Raw genomic sequence first — 16,974 nt, 5'->3', positions numbered from 1 at the left:
ACTTACACTTGGTGGCCGACCTTCCGCTTGGAAACTCCCAGCCACTGACGCCATATGCTTATTTCCACTTCATTTCCGTGAGCTGAATAATGTCTTCTAATTTATTTACATTCTGTTCGTTTTGCTATCGTGATCAGAAAAGTCTACTGGGCGACTTACGAGTCTCTCTGCTTGAGACACTGTAGAAGAATCTCTTCTATGTTTAGAAGGTACAACTGCCTATGATATATCGCTGCTTGTCACCGTAGAAGTTTCTTCAGGCATCAAACATTCGTATTTCGCATTTTTTCTCAGTTTTAAAGGGATCATCGAAGCGGTTACCATTTCTTTTATTCTTGCTCATGTAATACACCACGAAGGCCCAGCGGCACCGACCGGTCACCGTGTCGTCATCAGAGCAAAGACGTCACTGAATGCAGATATGGAGAGGTATGTAATTAGCATACCGTTCTTCCGGCCGTAGGTCAGTTTACGAGACCGGAGCCACTACTTCTCAATCAGGTACCTTCTCAGTTTGGCCCACAAGCGCTGAATGCACCCCGCTTGCCAACAGCGGTCAGCTGACCGGAAAGTTACCCATCTTAGTGCTAGCCCAGCCCGACAGCGCTTAACTTCGGTGATCTGACGGGAACCGGTGTCACCACTGCGGCAAGGTCGTTGGAGGAACGAGTTACTAGAAATGTTAAAAATACGTCGATGAAGGTTTAGTTACTGTTGATATTCTTTCAAAAAATAAAAGGAATGTGCGAAAAGTAGACATTAAAATTTCGATTTAAAAATCTGAGATTTACTTCTCACGTGAAATAAATCAGATATCTAATTAGTGCCATGTGCGTAAATGTTTCATGTTCACAAATTTCTTTGCGTAGATATCCTTAAAAATATCTTTCTGTCAACCAAAGTATCACAGTTAGCATATTTAAGGAATCACTTTTTCAATGCCATAAATTATGTTTTAGATACGTTACCTCGTTGAAAGGCACGAAGCAAAATGTTTTCCTTTTTATTCTCCAGTAATCCAATATTTTTCAACTCCACTGAACAACCAAAGAAACTAGTACACCTGCCTAATAACGTGTAGGGACCACTTCGAGCGCTCATAAATGCGGCAACAAGACGTGGTGTGCAATCGACTAATGTCTGAAGTAGTGCTGGAGGGAATTGATACCATGAAGTCCACATGGCTGTCGATAAACCCATAAGAGTACAAGGGAGTGGATATTTCTGAAGGCGGTCCAGATATGCTCAATAATGCTCATATCTGGGGAGTTCGGTGACCAGTGGAAGTGTTTAAATAGTGTTCCTGGAGCCACTCTCTAGCAATTCTGGACCTGTGGGATTTCAAATTGTCCTGCTGAAATTGCCCAAGTGCGTCGGAATGCACAATGGATATGAACGGATGCAGGTGATCAGTCAGGATATGTACGTACGTGTCACCTGTCAGAGTCGTATCAAGATGTGTCAGGGGTCCCATATCACTTCAACTGCGCACGACACACACCAGAGTCTCCACCAGCTTGACCTGTCCCCTGGATTCATGAACTTGTCGCCGTACCCGTACGCGTCCATCCGCTCGATACCATTTGAAACAACTGTCGTCCAACCAGGCAACATGTTTCCGTCATCATCAGTCCAATGTTCCGTTGAATGGTTCGCACGCTGTCACTTGTTGGTGGTCCACCACTGAAATGTGCACCAATTTTCGGAAGGGTTGAACTTGTGTCACGCTGAACGATTCTCTTCAGGCGACGTTGGTCCCGTATTTGCAGGATCTTTCTCCAGCCGCTGTGATGTTGGAGATTTGATGTTTTACCGGATTCACGGCACACTCGTGAAATGGTCGTAGGGGAAAACTCCCACTTCATTGCTACCTCGGAGATGCTGCGTGCCATCGATCGTGCGCCAACTACACGACCACGTTCAGATTCTCGTAAATCTTGATAACCTACCATTGTAGCAGCAATAACCGAACCAACAACTGCGCTTGTTGTCTTATATAGGCGTTGTGGATCGCAGCGCCGTATTCTGCAAACCTATACCATTTTCTTTGGCGCTTCAGTGTAATGTGTGGTATTTACTGAAGATTGCCATTTGTTTGAAGAGAAAGATTTTTCAGGACTGTATAAGAACATTGGGATGCCAAGTGATGTATTGATCCTGTAATGGTACAAATCTCTGCGTTATATGCGTTTTCATTACGTATTGTTCCTCCTTTATCTTCTGCAATAAATGATGATTTTCCAGTTTTATGCTATAAACTTCATCTCATATCAAAACGCTAATTGAAAATATACGAAATAAAATTTATGGTAAACAATCAAGTTAATTAAAAGACAGAGAGTGAGAAAAAAAGAGAGAGTGTGGGAGGGAGAGAGAGAGAGAGAGAGAGAGAGAGAGAGAGAGAGAGAGAGAGAAAGAGACAGAGACAAAGTGAGAGTGTAGGAGAAGGAAGAAGGAAAGGGTGAAGTTGTGGGAGGGAAAGATAGGAGGGAAAGATAAGAGGGAAAGAAGGAGGAAGAGACGGAAGGCTGGAGATAATGAGAGTAATAGACGATAGACAGATAAAAAGTACGTGAAGCACGTCTGGCTGGGAAACCCTCAATATGGATAGTCTTCTGCTTGTTCGCATTTCCTTTCAATTGGACGCCACTTCGACTATTTGTGCGTCCATAATCTACCTCATCAATCCCACTGGGAAAGAGGACTACATCTTAAAATTGAATACCAACCGCGGGTCGTTCCTGCCATTAGTGAAGGCTAGTGCAAAGGCAGAATGAAAAATCCAGCAGCTTTACGATGTTCTACCATGCACTATAACGTTAGCCCACCAGCCTTACATAGAAAAATAGATAGGTAGGAAGGTAGGTATATAGAATGCGAGAATATATAAATGTAACACTAAAGTTTTGTAATCTGTCAAGTTGCACGTAGTGAGAGAAATATAGGTAACTAATGCGTAGTGGACTAAATGCTGCCAGCCATTCAGTAAGTAACGAAACGAAGAACTGAATTTCAACTCTGTCATCGTGTACAACGCGTGAAATGATATCTCATTTTCGCCACCTATTGCACCTGTATCCGAAAGTGATTTTACTAAGAACATGAGAGACTAGTACTGAATGAACTGCGGATTACAATGATAGTTTGACTGTCCACGTATATACCGTATGAACCGACTGGAATATACAATAGTTAGCGCATTGTGACTCTACGACTACCAGACTTCCTAGGTTCTCTAGAGGACGACTTTTGCCCTAGAGCGCCAACTCACCTGAAAATGTAATTTATTGTACAAAACACTGATCGAGGTATCACAATACTTAAACAATGAACTCGTATACGGGATACTGGTTGAGCAGTCTGGAGAGGCAACCGAATACAGCGGAAGGAATGCTGAAGTTTTAAATCCTGCGCTTGAAAAACCATTAACGTAGAAGTAGTGAATACGTAGATATACCAAAATAGCGTCCACCATAAATCATCACGGATTTAGAAATAATCGCTCGTACTAAAAGCAGCTTCCCCGTTTCTCGAACTATATCCTCCGAACCATGGATAAATGGTAGTACTGACACAGTGTCAATCTGTAGTAGACTGTTAATAAAGGTCCGAGCACGGGGAACAGATTCTCGCCACTGCGCTGAGTGTTCAGTGGAAACAAAGATATCATCAGGAGTGACACAGTGTGATAGGAGCGCTATTCGTCTCTATATACGTAACTATCTGGTGGATACAGTGAGCAACAGTGTGCAACTCTTTACTGGTGACGCAGCACGGATGGAGCAGTATCGTGCTTGGGTGATTGTAGGAGGATGCAGGATGAGTGCATAGAATTTCTATTTGCTGTGACGAATGTGAGCTTTCTCTAAATGTGCAAAAATGTACATAAATGTAGATGAGTAGGAGAAACAATCCTATAACGAACTCATTCTGTATCAAGCTGCGTGATGCTTGACGCAATACCTAGGTGTAACGCTGCTAAGCGACACGAAATAGGATGAGCACGTAAGGTTGATTAGGAAAAGCGAGTGGTCGACATCGGCTTACAGAGAGGATTCCTGGAAAATGTAGCCAATCTGTAGAGGAGACCGCTACAGAAAAGTTTTAGACCCCTTTCTTGAGCACTGCTTCGGTGTTTAGGATCCTCACCACGTCGGATTAAGAGAAGACATCGAAGCAGCTTAGAAGTGTGCTGGTAGATTTGTTACATCTACATACATATGTCGCAAGCTACGTTGCGGAGCGTGGTGGGGGGTACCTTGTACTACTACTAGTTATTTTCTTTCCTGCTCTATCCGCAAATAGAGCGAGGGAAGAACTAACTGCGTGCCTCCTTATTAGCCCAAATTTCTATTATATTATTGGTCCCTATGTGACATACACTTTGTTGGCAATGTAATCGTTGTGCAATCAGCTTCAAATGCCGGTTCTCTACATTCTCTCAATAATGTTCCACGAAAAGAAATTCGTATTCCCTCCAGGGATCCTCTTTGGAGTTTACGAAGCATCTCCGTAATACTTCCCTACTGATCGAACCTACCGACAATGAATGTAGCAGCAAACCTCTGAATTGCTTCTATGTCTTCCTTTAATCAGACCCTGCTAGGGATCCCAAGTACTGGAGCAGTACCCAAGAATGTGTCGCATCAGTGTTCTTTATGCCGTCTCCTTAATAGATAAGTTACGCCTTCTCAGAATTCTCCCAATACAACGTAATCGAGCGTTCGTCTTCCCAACCACCATCCTGACGTGCTCATTCCATTTCATATTGCTTTGCAATATTACATCTTGAAATTTAACCCTAGAATACTAAAGGGAGGAGATTTTACATTGCTACTAAACCATCGTAAAGTTAGTACTCCGCATTTAATTCAAAGGAAGTTGCAATGCATAGGTACTGAATTAGTTAATTACAATTATTAGACCTTCATTGATATTTACATACCAAATTAAGTATAAAATTTCTTCTTTTATACCGTACTGCAATCATAAATTTTACGAGCGTTTCAGAAATCTAGGTTTAGTCAATGTGGCGATGTTATGGAGCACACTGTTAAAGCTGTATTCGAATTTTATATGATTGTTTTTTCTGATCATCCGTATTAACTTAAATTTCTCTACATTTAGAGTAAGCAGCCGTTCATCATACAAACTAAAAATTGTGGCTATGTCACGTTCACGCAACGACGACATATTCCCGTACACCACATCATCATCATCAACAAACAGCCGGAACTGATGCTCAACCTGTCCGACAGATAACGTCCGTTTATAAAAAATAAGAACGGTCCAAACACACTTAACCGATACATGCCTAATGATATCGTTGTCTCAAACTCTTGCCGTCAAGGACAATGTACGGTGTTCTGTTACTTAAGAAGTCTTCAAGCCACCCGCATGTCCGGGAACCTGCTCCGTTATGTTTGAATCTTCGTTAACAGTGTACAGTGGTGCACTATGTCAAACTCATTTCGCTAGGTACAGATGGGTTCTATCAACAAGTGCGTAATGCAGAAATACTCCTTAAACTAAAATACCAGTCCTTGGAAGGATGGAGACGTTCTTTTTGCTAGTCGGTATTGATATAGTTCAGAGAATCAGCATTTGCGACAGACTTCAGAACGATCGTACTGCGAGCAGTATACATCTCCCGTAAGGACTGCGTAAACGAGACAAGAGAAACAGAGGCACCAGTTGCATATAGACAGCCGTTTTTCCCTCCCTCTACTCATGCTTGCGAGCGGAAGGGGAGAGGAAATGACTACCAGTGCTACAAGCCAACCTCCGTTTTGCATGAACGTACTTAGGTAAGAAGTTTTAGCATTCCCCGTTGTTCGAAATTCTTGCCAGTGCCGCTATCTTCCTCAGTATGTCATGAATACGAAGACGTTCTGCACAACTTGGATAGAGCGATGAGAGGCAGCGATTCACAATGACGATGAAAAAAATTAGTCTCTTTTGAGACAAAATGGCGCAGTACACCAAGTAATCATACGTCAGCAATAGTTTATGAAATAATTAATCTTCAATAGTAAGCCGTAAGGCAGAGTACATCAAACCATTGAGGCGGTCGACGACGTCATTGTTCGGTGACAGATGACCAATCAGTTTAACAAAATTTTTACGTTAAGGTGTAAGCAACGGCGAGGAGACGACTATTAAAGTAATCTCAGGTGGTTCTACTGTTTAATAAAGAACGAATAACGAGAGAACACGGAAAGTGTCAGGTCGTTTTAACACCGAACAACCCGCCCTCATTCATTTCGATGCGGCCGCTGGAAAATAAGAGGGACAGTAACGTTGAAGGACAGTAACAGGTGCAAACATATAACCCTTTTGTATCGGTTGTGAATAAATAGTTGCCACTATTTAAGTTCCAATCCTCGTACACAGTAAAATACTTTCACAACACTGGATTCGAGGAAAGTAAGGTGTTTTCAGGCTGGTTGGTCGATTTGGGGGAGCGGACATGACAGCGAGATAATCGCTTTCATCCGATTAGAGAAGGACGGGGAAGGAAGTCGGCCGTGTTCCTTCAAATAATGCCAAACGTTTACATTTATTTCTTCTGTGCTACAGACTCTGTTCGCAATAATTGTCACAGACAGTATCCACATATGCCTCTAAATTATATAATTGCACCACACATAGTTCAGCAGATATGACTTGATAAACAATGAGACGCGTGAAAAAGTGCTGCATCATACACGACGCTTAAATACACGGCAGCGCCAAAGAAACTGATCTAGGCATGCGTTTTAAAATACAGATATGTAAACAGGCAGAGTACGGCACGGCGGTCAGTAACGCCTATGTAAGACAACAACTGTTTGGCGCAATTCTTCGCTCGGTTACTGCTGCAACAGTAACAGGTTATCAGATGGTTCAAATGGCTCTGAGCGCTATGGGACTTAACATCTGAGGTCATCAGTCCCCTAGAACTTACAACTACTAAAACTTAACTAACCTAAGGACATCACACACATCCATGCCCGAGGCAGGATTCGAACCTGCAACCGTAGCGATCTCGCGGTTCCATACTGAAGCGCCTAGAACTGCTCGGCCACAGCGGCTGGCAGCAGGTTATCAAGATTTAAGTGAGTCTGAACTTGGTGTTATAGTCGGCGCACAATCGATGGCTCGCAGCATCTCCGAGGTAGCGATGAAGTGGGAGTTTTCCAGTACGACCATTTCACGTTGTAGCGTGAATATCAGGAATTCGGTAAAACATCAAATCTCCGACGGCGCTGTGGCCAGAAAATGATCCTGGAAGAACAGGATCAAGGACGGCTGAAAAGAACGGTTCAACGTGACAGAAGTGCAACCCCTCCACAAATTGCTGAGATTTCAATCCTAGGGCATCAACAAGTGTCAGCGTGCGAACCATTACACAAAACATCAGCGATATGTGTTTCGGAGGGGAAGACCTACTCGTGTACCCCTGATGACTGCACAACACAAAACTTTACGCCTCGCCTAGGCCCGTCAAGACCGACATTGGACTGTTGATGATTGGAAACATGCTGCCTGGTCGGACGAGTCTCGTTTCAAATTGTATCGAGTGGATCGACGTGTACGGGTACGGAGACCACCTCATGAATTAATGGACCCTGCATGTCTGCAGGGGACTGTTCAAGCTGGTGGAGGCTCTGTAATGGAGTGGAACGTGTGCGGTTGCAATGATACGTCTAGAGGTGTTATGACGGGCGACACGTACCTAAGGATCCTGTCTGATCACCACCATCCATCCATGTCGACAGTACATCCCGACGGACTTGGGTAATTCCAGAAGGACAATGCGACATCCCACATGTCCAGAATTGCTACAGAGTGGCTCCAGAAAAACTCTTCTGAGTTTAAACACTTCCGCTGAGTTTAAACACTTCCGCTGGCCACCAGATTCCACAGGCGTGAACATGACTGAACATATCTGGGATGCCTTGCAACGTGCTGTCCAGAAGAGATCTCCGACCCCTCGTAGTCTTATGCATTTACGGACAGCCGTGCAGGATTCGTGGTGTCAGTTCCCTGCAGCTCTACTTCAGACATTAGTCGAGTCCATGGGACGTGTTGCGGCACTTCTGCGTGCTTCCTGGGTACCTACACGATATTAGGCAGGTGTACCAGTTTCTTTGGCTCTTTAGTGTATATTAGTTCGTTGCTACAAACTCTATTCGCAAAATATTTCGCACACAGTATCCACATAAGCAGCTGAATGTACGTTCATAAATATGTCGTTGTGTGACACATAATTGAACAGACACGCCGCCATAACGATGAGATGTGTGAGAAAATGCCGTATCTTTCTTTGCTATAAAGACACTTCTAAGCTGAGCCAAGGAAATCCATTACATGTGGCAGCGCTTTTTATACCTTTCAGCTGCGACGCGCATCCAGCTGTAGGCGATAACAGTAGCCTTCTATAGAGCTGTGGAGAGGTGTTGCCACAGAGACGTTTCCAAAATCTCATTGTAGATTGGCAAAGCAGCTGCGCCCATCATACAAAAACTGTCCGGGATCATCTTACACCAAGTATACTGCAATCTACATCTATATCTACATTTACAATCCGGAAGCCACCCAACGGTGTGTGGCGGAGGGCACTTTACTTTCCACTGTCATTACTTCCCTTTCCTTTTCCAGTCGCGTATGGTTCGCGGAAAGAACGACTGCCGGAATGCCTCCGTGCGCGCTCGAATCTCTCTAATTTTAGATTCGTGATCTCCTCGGAAGGTATAAGTGGGGGGAAGCAATATATTCGATACCTCATCCAGAAACGCACCCTCTCGAAACCTGGACAGCAAGCTACACCGCGATGCAGAGCGACTCTCTTGCAGAGCCTGCCACTTGAGTTCGCTAAACAGCTCCATAACGCTTACCAGATAACCCTATGACGAAACGCGCCGCTCTTCTTTGGATCTTCTCTATCTCCTCTGTCAACCCGACCTGGTACGGATCCCACACCAATGAGCAATACTCAAGTATAGGTCGAACGAGTGTTTTGTAAGCCACCTCCTTTGTTGATGGACTACATTTTCTAAGGACTCTCCCAATGAATCTCAACCTGGTACCCGCCTTACCAACAATTAATTTTATATGATCATTCCACTTCAAATCGTTTCGCATGCATACTACCAGATATTTTATAGAAGTAACTGCTACCAGTGTTTGTTTTGCTATCATACAATAAAGGGTCCTTCTTTCTATGTATTCGCAATACATTACATTTGTCCATGTTAAGGCTCAGTTGCCACTCCCTGCACCAAGTGCATATCCGCTGCAGATCTTCCTGTTTTTATCAGCAATTTCCTGATGCTGCAACTTCTCTGTTTACTACAGCATCATCCGCCAAAAGCCGCAAGGAACTATCTACTAGATTATTTACATATATTGTGAAAAGCAATGGTCCCATAACACTCCCCAGTGGCACGCCAGAGGTTACTTTAACGTCTTTAGACGTCCCTAGATTGAGAACAACATGCTTTTTTCTGTTTGCTAAAAACTCTTCAGTCCAGCCTCACAGCTGGTCTTTATTCCGTACGCTCTTACTTTGTTTATCAAGCGACAGTGCGGAACTCTATCGAACGCCTTCCGGAAGTGAAGGAAAACGGCGTTTACCTGGGAGCCTGTATAAAATATTTTCTGGGTCTCATGAACAAATAAAGTGAGCTGGGTCTTACACGATCGCTGTTTCGAGTAGATTCTGGGTTTCCAGAAATGACATGATACGCGAGCAAAAAACATTTTCTAAAATTCTACAACAGATTGATGTCAGCGATTTAGGGCTATAGCTTTGCGCATCTGCTAGACGACCCTTCTTGAAAACTGGAACTACCTGTGCTCTTTTCCAATCATTTGGAACCCTCCGTTTCTTCAGACACTTGTGGTACACGGCTGTTAGAAGGGGTGCAAGTTCTTTCGCGTACTCTGTGTAGAATCTAATTGGTATCCCGTCGTGTCCAATGGACTTTCCTCTGTTGAGTGATTTCAGTTGCCTTTCTATTCCTTGGACACTTATTTCAATGTCAGCCATTTTTTCGTTCGTGGGAGGATTTAGAGAAGGAACTGCTGTGCGAACTTCCTCTGTGGAACAGCTTTGTAAAAAAGGTGTTTAGTATTCCAGCTTTACGCGTGTCATCCTCTGTTTCAATGCGATTATCATCCCAGAGTGTCTGGATATGCTGTTTCGACCCACTTACTGATTTAACGCGAGACCAGAACTTCCTAGGATTTTCTGCCAAGTCGGTACATAGAATTTTACTTTCGAATTCACTAAACGGTTCACTCATAGCCCTCCTTACGCTAAGTTCAAAGGTGTTTTCGGGAATGCATGGAATTGATTTTTTTAATATTCGACACTACATACACATGTTTTCGTTTCGAACAGAAAACTGACAAAACGAATGCCTGGACAGAACGGGGTGTATCAGCTATCATCGACGTAAATGTACAGTCACATGTTCACTGTGGCGACAGCGATTCGCACAAATACACATGGCGGTATTATCGCATACACAATGCATAAAAAGACAGTACATTGGCGGAGCTGTAATTTGTACTCATTTGATTGGTGTGGAAAGGTTTCCGACGTGATTATGGCCGCAGGGTGGGAATTGACAAACTTTGAACGTGGAATTTACACAGAGTACGCGAAGGAACTTGCCCCCCTTCTTGCAGCGGTGTACCGTAGGTCTCTAGAAGAGCGAAGCGTTCCAAAGGATTGGAAAAGGGCACAGGTCATCCCCGTTCTCAAGAAGGGACGTCGAACAGATGTGCACAACTATAGACCTATATCTCTAACGTCGATCAGTTGTAGAATTTTGGAACACGTATTATGTTCGAGTATAATGTCTTTTCTGGAGACTAGAAATCTACTCTGTAGGAATCAGCATGGGTTTCGAAAAAGACGATCGTGTGAAACCCAGCTCGCGCTATTCGTCCACGAGACTCAGAGGGCCTTAGACACGGGTTCACAGGTAGATGCCGTGTTTCTTGACTTCCGCAAGGCGTTTGACACAGTTCCCCATAGTCGTTTAATGAACAAAGTAAGAGCATACGGACTATCAGATCAATTGTGTGATTGGATTGAGGAGTTCCTAGATAACAGAACGCAGCACGTCATTCTCAATGGAGAGAAGTCTTCCGAAGTAAGAGTGATTTCAGGTGTGCCGCAGGGGAGTGTCATAGGACCGTTGCTATTCACAATATACATAAATGACCTGGTGGATGACATCGGAAGTTCACTGAGGCTTTTTGCAGATGATGCTGTGGTGTATCGAGAGGTTGCAACAATGGAAAATTGTACTGAAATGCAGGAGGATCTGCAGCGAATTGACGCATGGTGCACGGAATGGCAATTGAATCTCAATGTAGCGAAGTGTAATGTGATGCGAATACATAGAAAGATAGGTCCCTTATCATTTAGCTACAAAATAGCAGGTCAGCAACTGGAAGCAGTTAATTCCATAAATTATCTGGGAGTACGCATTAGGAGTGATTTAAAATGGAATGATCATATAAAGTTGATCGTCGGTAAAGCAGATGCCAGACTGAGATTCATTGGAAGAATCCTAAGGAAATGCAATCCGACAACAAAGGAAGTAGGTTACAGTACGCTTGTTCGCCCAATGCTTGAATACTGCTCAGCAGTGTGGGATCCGCACCAGGTAGGGTTGATAGAAGAGATAGAGAAGATCCAACGGAGAGCAGCGCGCTTCGTTACAGGATCATTTAGTAATTGCGAAAGCGTTACGGAGATGATAGATAAACTCCAGTGGAAGACTCTGCAGGAGAGACGCTCAGTAGCTCGGTACGGGCTTTTGTTGAAGTTTCGAGAAAATACCTTCACCGAAGAGTCAAGCAGTATATTGCTCCCTCCTACGTATATCTCGCGAAGAGACCATGAGGATAAAATCAGAGAGATTAGAGCCCACACAGAAGCATACCGACAATCCTTCTTTCCACGTACAATACGAGACTGGAATAGAAGGGAGAACCGATAGAGGTACTCAGGGTACCCTCCGCCACACACCGTCAGGTGGCTTGCGGAGTACGGATGTAGATGTAGATGTAGAATGGTAGATGAAGCTAGACACATGGGACATCTCATTTAGGAAATCGTTAGGGAATTTTGTATTCCGAGATCCACAGCGTCAAGAGTGTGTTCAGTATACCAAATTAAAGGTGAACAGCGCAGGGGACGATGACCTTCACTTAACGACTTAGAAGAGCAGCGCTTGCGTAAAGTTGTCAGGACTAACAGACAATCAACGCTGAATGAAATAACCACAGAAAGAAACAGGTAGAAGAGATTAAAACGACGAAACGGATTACCACGGCTGATTGACCATGCAAATAAAAACTAGAGGCCAGCCACTCTGCAACACATTAAAATCTCCACCCTAAAAGCACTAAGGTGGAGGACACAGAGGGACAAAGGACATGCACTAGAACTCAGATGATGAAACACACCCAGCGAATAAAACGTAGAACTGAATCAGGCGATGAGGCGTTATGAGATAAAATTAGCAGCGACGAGGCCGGTAACCGAAGATTCCGTCGCAGGGCAGCCAAAGTGGGACAGTGCACCAGAATATGGGCGACTGCCAACCGGGCGTCGCACCGACATTGAGGTGGGTCTTCACGGCGCAGGAGGTAGCCGTGGGTCGCCCAAGCGTGGCCAATGCGGAGCCGGCAGAGAACCACAGAGTCCCTGCGAGAGGCCCTCATGGACGACTGCCAAACAGTCGTAGTCTCCTTAATGGCACACAGTTTGTTGTGCGTACTGAGACTATGCCATTCCGTCTCCCAAAGCCGAAAAACCTGGCGGCGTAAAAACGTATTGGAACGCCGATCTCCATAAGCAGTAGCCTGTTTGACCAGCATGTCAGCAAGTTCGTTGCCTGGGATTCCGACGTGTCCTGGGATCCACACAAACACCACTGAACGACCGGACCGTTCCAGAGCATAGATGGAATCCTGGATGGTCGCTACCAAAGGATGACGAGGGTGGCACTGGTCGATAGGTTGTAGGCTGCTCAAGGAGTCAGTACACAGAAGAAACGACTCCCCAGTGCCTGAGGAGATGTGCTGAAGAACACGAGATGTAGCCACCAGCTCTGCAGTGACAACAGTGCAGCCAATGGGTAAGGGATGCTGTCCAATATGTCCTCCATGGACATACGTGAAGCCGATATGATCGTCAGCCGTCGAGCTGTCGGTGTAAACCACTTCATGGCCTCGGTACATGTCGAGAGGAAGTGACAGCGGAGAGCCGCCGGGTGAACTGAGTCCTTTGCGCCATGTGAAAGGTCCAGGTGAAGCCACGGCCTAGTTGTACACCATGGAGGCATACGCGAATAGACCTGGAGTATATGTGGTAAAGACAAGGACTCCAGTTCAGATAAAAAGGATCGGACGCGAACTGCAATTGTAAGCTTGACTTGGGCTGCCGATGCGGAAGATGAACCTCCGTGAGTGGGAAAAGGAGACGGTAATTCGGATGCGCAGGAGAACTACGAACTTGTGCGACGCAACTGGCGAGCAGTTGTGCACGCTTCACCTGCAATGGAGGGGCTCCGGCCTCCGCCAGGACGCTGGTCACCAGACTCGTACCCGTCGCTAGTCTACAGTGGTGCACTGGGTCGAGTAAAGGCAATGCTGAGACCGCCGCCGAACCATAAACCAGACTCCCATAGTCAAGGCGGGATTGAACAAGAGCTCTGTAGAGCTGCAGCAGCGTACAGAGATCTGCACCCCAGTTAGTGTTGCTCACTCAGCGAAGGGTATTCAGTTGCTCCCAGCACTTCCGCTTAACCTGACGGCGGTGAGGAAGCAAAGTCAATCGGGCTTCGAAAACCAGTCCTAAAATCAATATGTCTCCACTACAGTCGTCAGTAAGGTAAAGTTCTGGTTCCGGGTGAACGGTACGACACAGACAGAAGTGCATAATACATGACTTTGCGGCCGAAAACTGGAAGCCGTGGGCTAGAGCTCATGACTGCGCCTTGTGGATGGCTCCCTGTAGGTGCCGCTCTGCAACACCAGTGCTGGTGGAGCAGTACGAAATGCAGAAGTCGTCTGCACACCGAGAGGGTGAGACGGACGGCATTACAGCTGCTGCTAGACCGTTAATAGCCACTAAAAATAGAGATACACTCAATACAGAGCCCTATGAATGTTCATTCTCCTGTATACGGGAAGAGGGAGGGGGGGGGCACTATGAGAGGCACCAACTTGGACACTGAAAGTACGAAGCGACAGGAAATTCTGAATAATAATCGGGAGCGAGCCTCAGAGACGTATAATGTGGGAAGGATATGATGTCGCCAGGTGGTGTCGTACGCTTTTCGTAAATCAAAAAAGACGGCAACCATATGGTGCCGGGTTTGAGCACTGGTATGATGGTCCTCTCCCATCAGTGCGATGGAAAGACGCCATCGCATCAGATCCGGTTGAAGATCACGAGGAGATGTCGCTTGTAGTCAGACGAGAGATGTTTAATAATCTGACTGTGGATCCGATCTGGCCCTGGAGCTATGTTGGGGAAATGTGCAAGGGCACCTAGAAGCTCCCACTCTGTACATAGGGCGTTTTGGGTTCACTGTGGCGTGTTGTGAACGAGAGGACTTTCCCTTCCATTCGCCGTTTGAGAGTGCGAAAGGCTAGGGGGTAATTCTCCGACGTAGAGGCGCGAGCGTAGTGCTCGGCAAAGTGCTCGGTAGATAACACGCTGTTTATTTTAACACTGCGAACACCTGTTTGGATCTGGTACCCAAAAACTCGTTTGAAGCTTGCCCAGGCTTGGAAAGGTGATGTATGGCACCAAATGGTCGAGATGTATCTCTCCCAACACTGCTGTTTCCGTCTTTTGACAAGTTGGCGAAAGCTGGCACGGAGCCGTTTAAAGGTTTTGAGGTGCTCCAGGAAAGGGTGCCGCTTATGCCACTGTAGAGCTCACCATCACTCCTTAATTGCCTCAGCGATTTCCGGCGACCACCGAGGGACAGTCTTTCGTTGGGGGCATCCTAAGGAATGAAGGATCGCGTTTTCAGTCGCAGAAACGATCGTTGTAGTTACCTGCTCAACCACCACATCGATGTTACCATGTGGGGGACATTCGAAGATGACAGCAGAGGTGAAAGCGCCCCAGTCTGAATTGTTTAAAGCCCATCTGGGCCTGACGCTGGGGCAGTGTCAGGGAGATGGGGAAGTGGTCGCTACCACACCATCGTCAACTGCTCTCCAGTGAATAGATGGGAGAAGGCCAGGACTACAAGCCGAGAGATCAATGGCCGAATATGTGTCGTGTGCCACACTGAAATGTGTGGGGTCACCTGTATTTAAGAGGCAGAGGTTGAACTGAGAATGCAGGTTTTCACTGTGTTTGGTTTTGACATCTCTGCCTCGGTCAGTAAGCACGGTGCCATCCCACAAGGGGTTTTGAGCGTTAAAATCTCCCAAACCTGGGAATGGTCTAGGAAGTTGATCAATCAGTGCAACCAATGTGTTCAGGGATACTGCACCATCTGGAGGAAGATATACGTTGCAGAGAGTTATTTCCTGTGCCACTGTTATCCTGACAACCACAGCTACAAGATGGGTTTGAAGCAGCACAGGCTCACTGCATACTGAGTTCAGGACATAGACATAAACTCCACCTGACACTCTATTTTAGTCACTATGGGTCTTGTAATATCCCCTATAGCCGCAGAGGGCAGGGGTCTGTATTTACAGAACCAGGTTTCCTGAAGGACAATGCAGAACGCAGGTGTAAAGCTCAAGAGTTGCCGCAGCTCAGCCAGGTGGTGGAAAAGTCCGCCGCAATTCCACTAGAGGATGACGTTATCGTGAGGCTGGGAAGGCATGAAGCGTGCACAGTGGCAGGTTATTCCTCAGGGTCACCTGCTGGCACCGATTATTTGTGGCCATTTCTATGGTGGACGAGGCATCAGTGAGATCCAGGTCCGCAGGAAACGCTAAGATCTCCACCGCATCTGCAAATGCATAAATGATAGGGAGTGATGGTGTTGGGGCGACCAGAGCGTCCTGTTTCTTAGCAGACTTCTTCTTAGTATTCTTGCTCTCCCGCTTCTCTTTAGGGGTTTGCTGGGAAGATTTCTCCGAAGCAGCTTCAAGTACAGAGGAAGAATGTGAAGCTCTTCATCCATCAGTTTTTGGCTTCTTGAGCCACTGGCAAATGTTCGCACTAGTGGAGACCTCGGAAGAGAGGGCCCCAAGGGATCCCTTCCACGCTAGACAAGCCGGAGGAGGCTGTTGATTCTCTGGCAGGGGAGAGGGGACCAATTTCCCCTCCTTTTTGTGGGGGAGGGGGGCGTTGCTCCTTAAGTAGGTGCTTTGGGAGCAACAGAGGAGCGGATGTATTCTGGTTGCCTGGAGGGCCCACTGCCCTTGGCACAGAGTGAGGAACCACTGGCACTTGGGACAACGATGGTGACGCAGCTGCAGCATATGTCGACGTCAACCGAATGAAGTGTAATCTTTCAAATTTACATTTAGCCTCTGTGCAAGTCAACTGGTCCAGGGACTTGTACTCCATGATTTTCCTATCCTTTTGGAGTACTGGGCAGTCTGGCGAGCAGGGGGAGTGGTGCTCTCCACAGTTCATGCAAGTGGGAGGAGGCGCACACGGAGTACCTGGGTGAAGTGTACGTCCACAGTCTCGACAGGTGGCGCTGGAAGTGCTGTGGGAAGTATGGTTTAACGTCACAGCAATAAACATCACTTTGACCTTTCCACCCAATGAATCACCCCCAAAGGCCAAGATGAAGGCACTGGTACCAACCGTGTTGTTCTAAATTGGCGTGTCAGACTGCAAGAGGAGATAGCGATGGAAAATCATCCCCTGGATCATGTTAAGCCTTTTATGGGGAGTGATTGAAACAGGAATATCACCCTGCTTGTCACAGGCAAAGAAGGCTCGGGATTGGGCTGGGGATGCTGTCTGAATCAAAA

This window comes from Schistocerca gregaria, chromosome 3 (genome assembly GCF_023897955.1).
Source record: "Schistocerca gregaria isolate iqSchGreg1 chromosome 3, iqSchGreg1.2, whole genome shotgun sequence".
Classification (NCBI taxonomy): Eukaryota; Metazoa; Arthropoda; class Insecta; order Orthoptera; family Acrididae; genus Schistocerca; species Schistocerca gregaria.
This window is presented reverse-complemented; position numbering follows the sequence as displayed.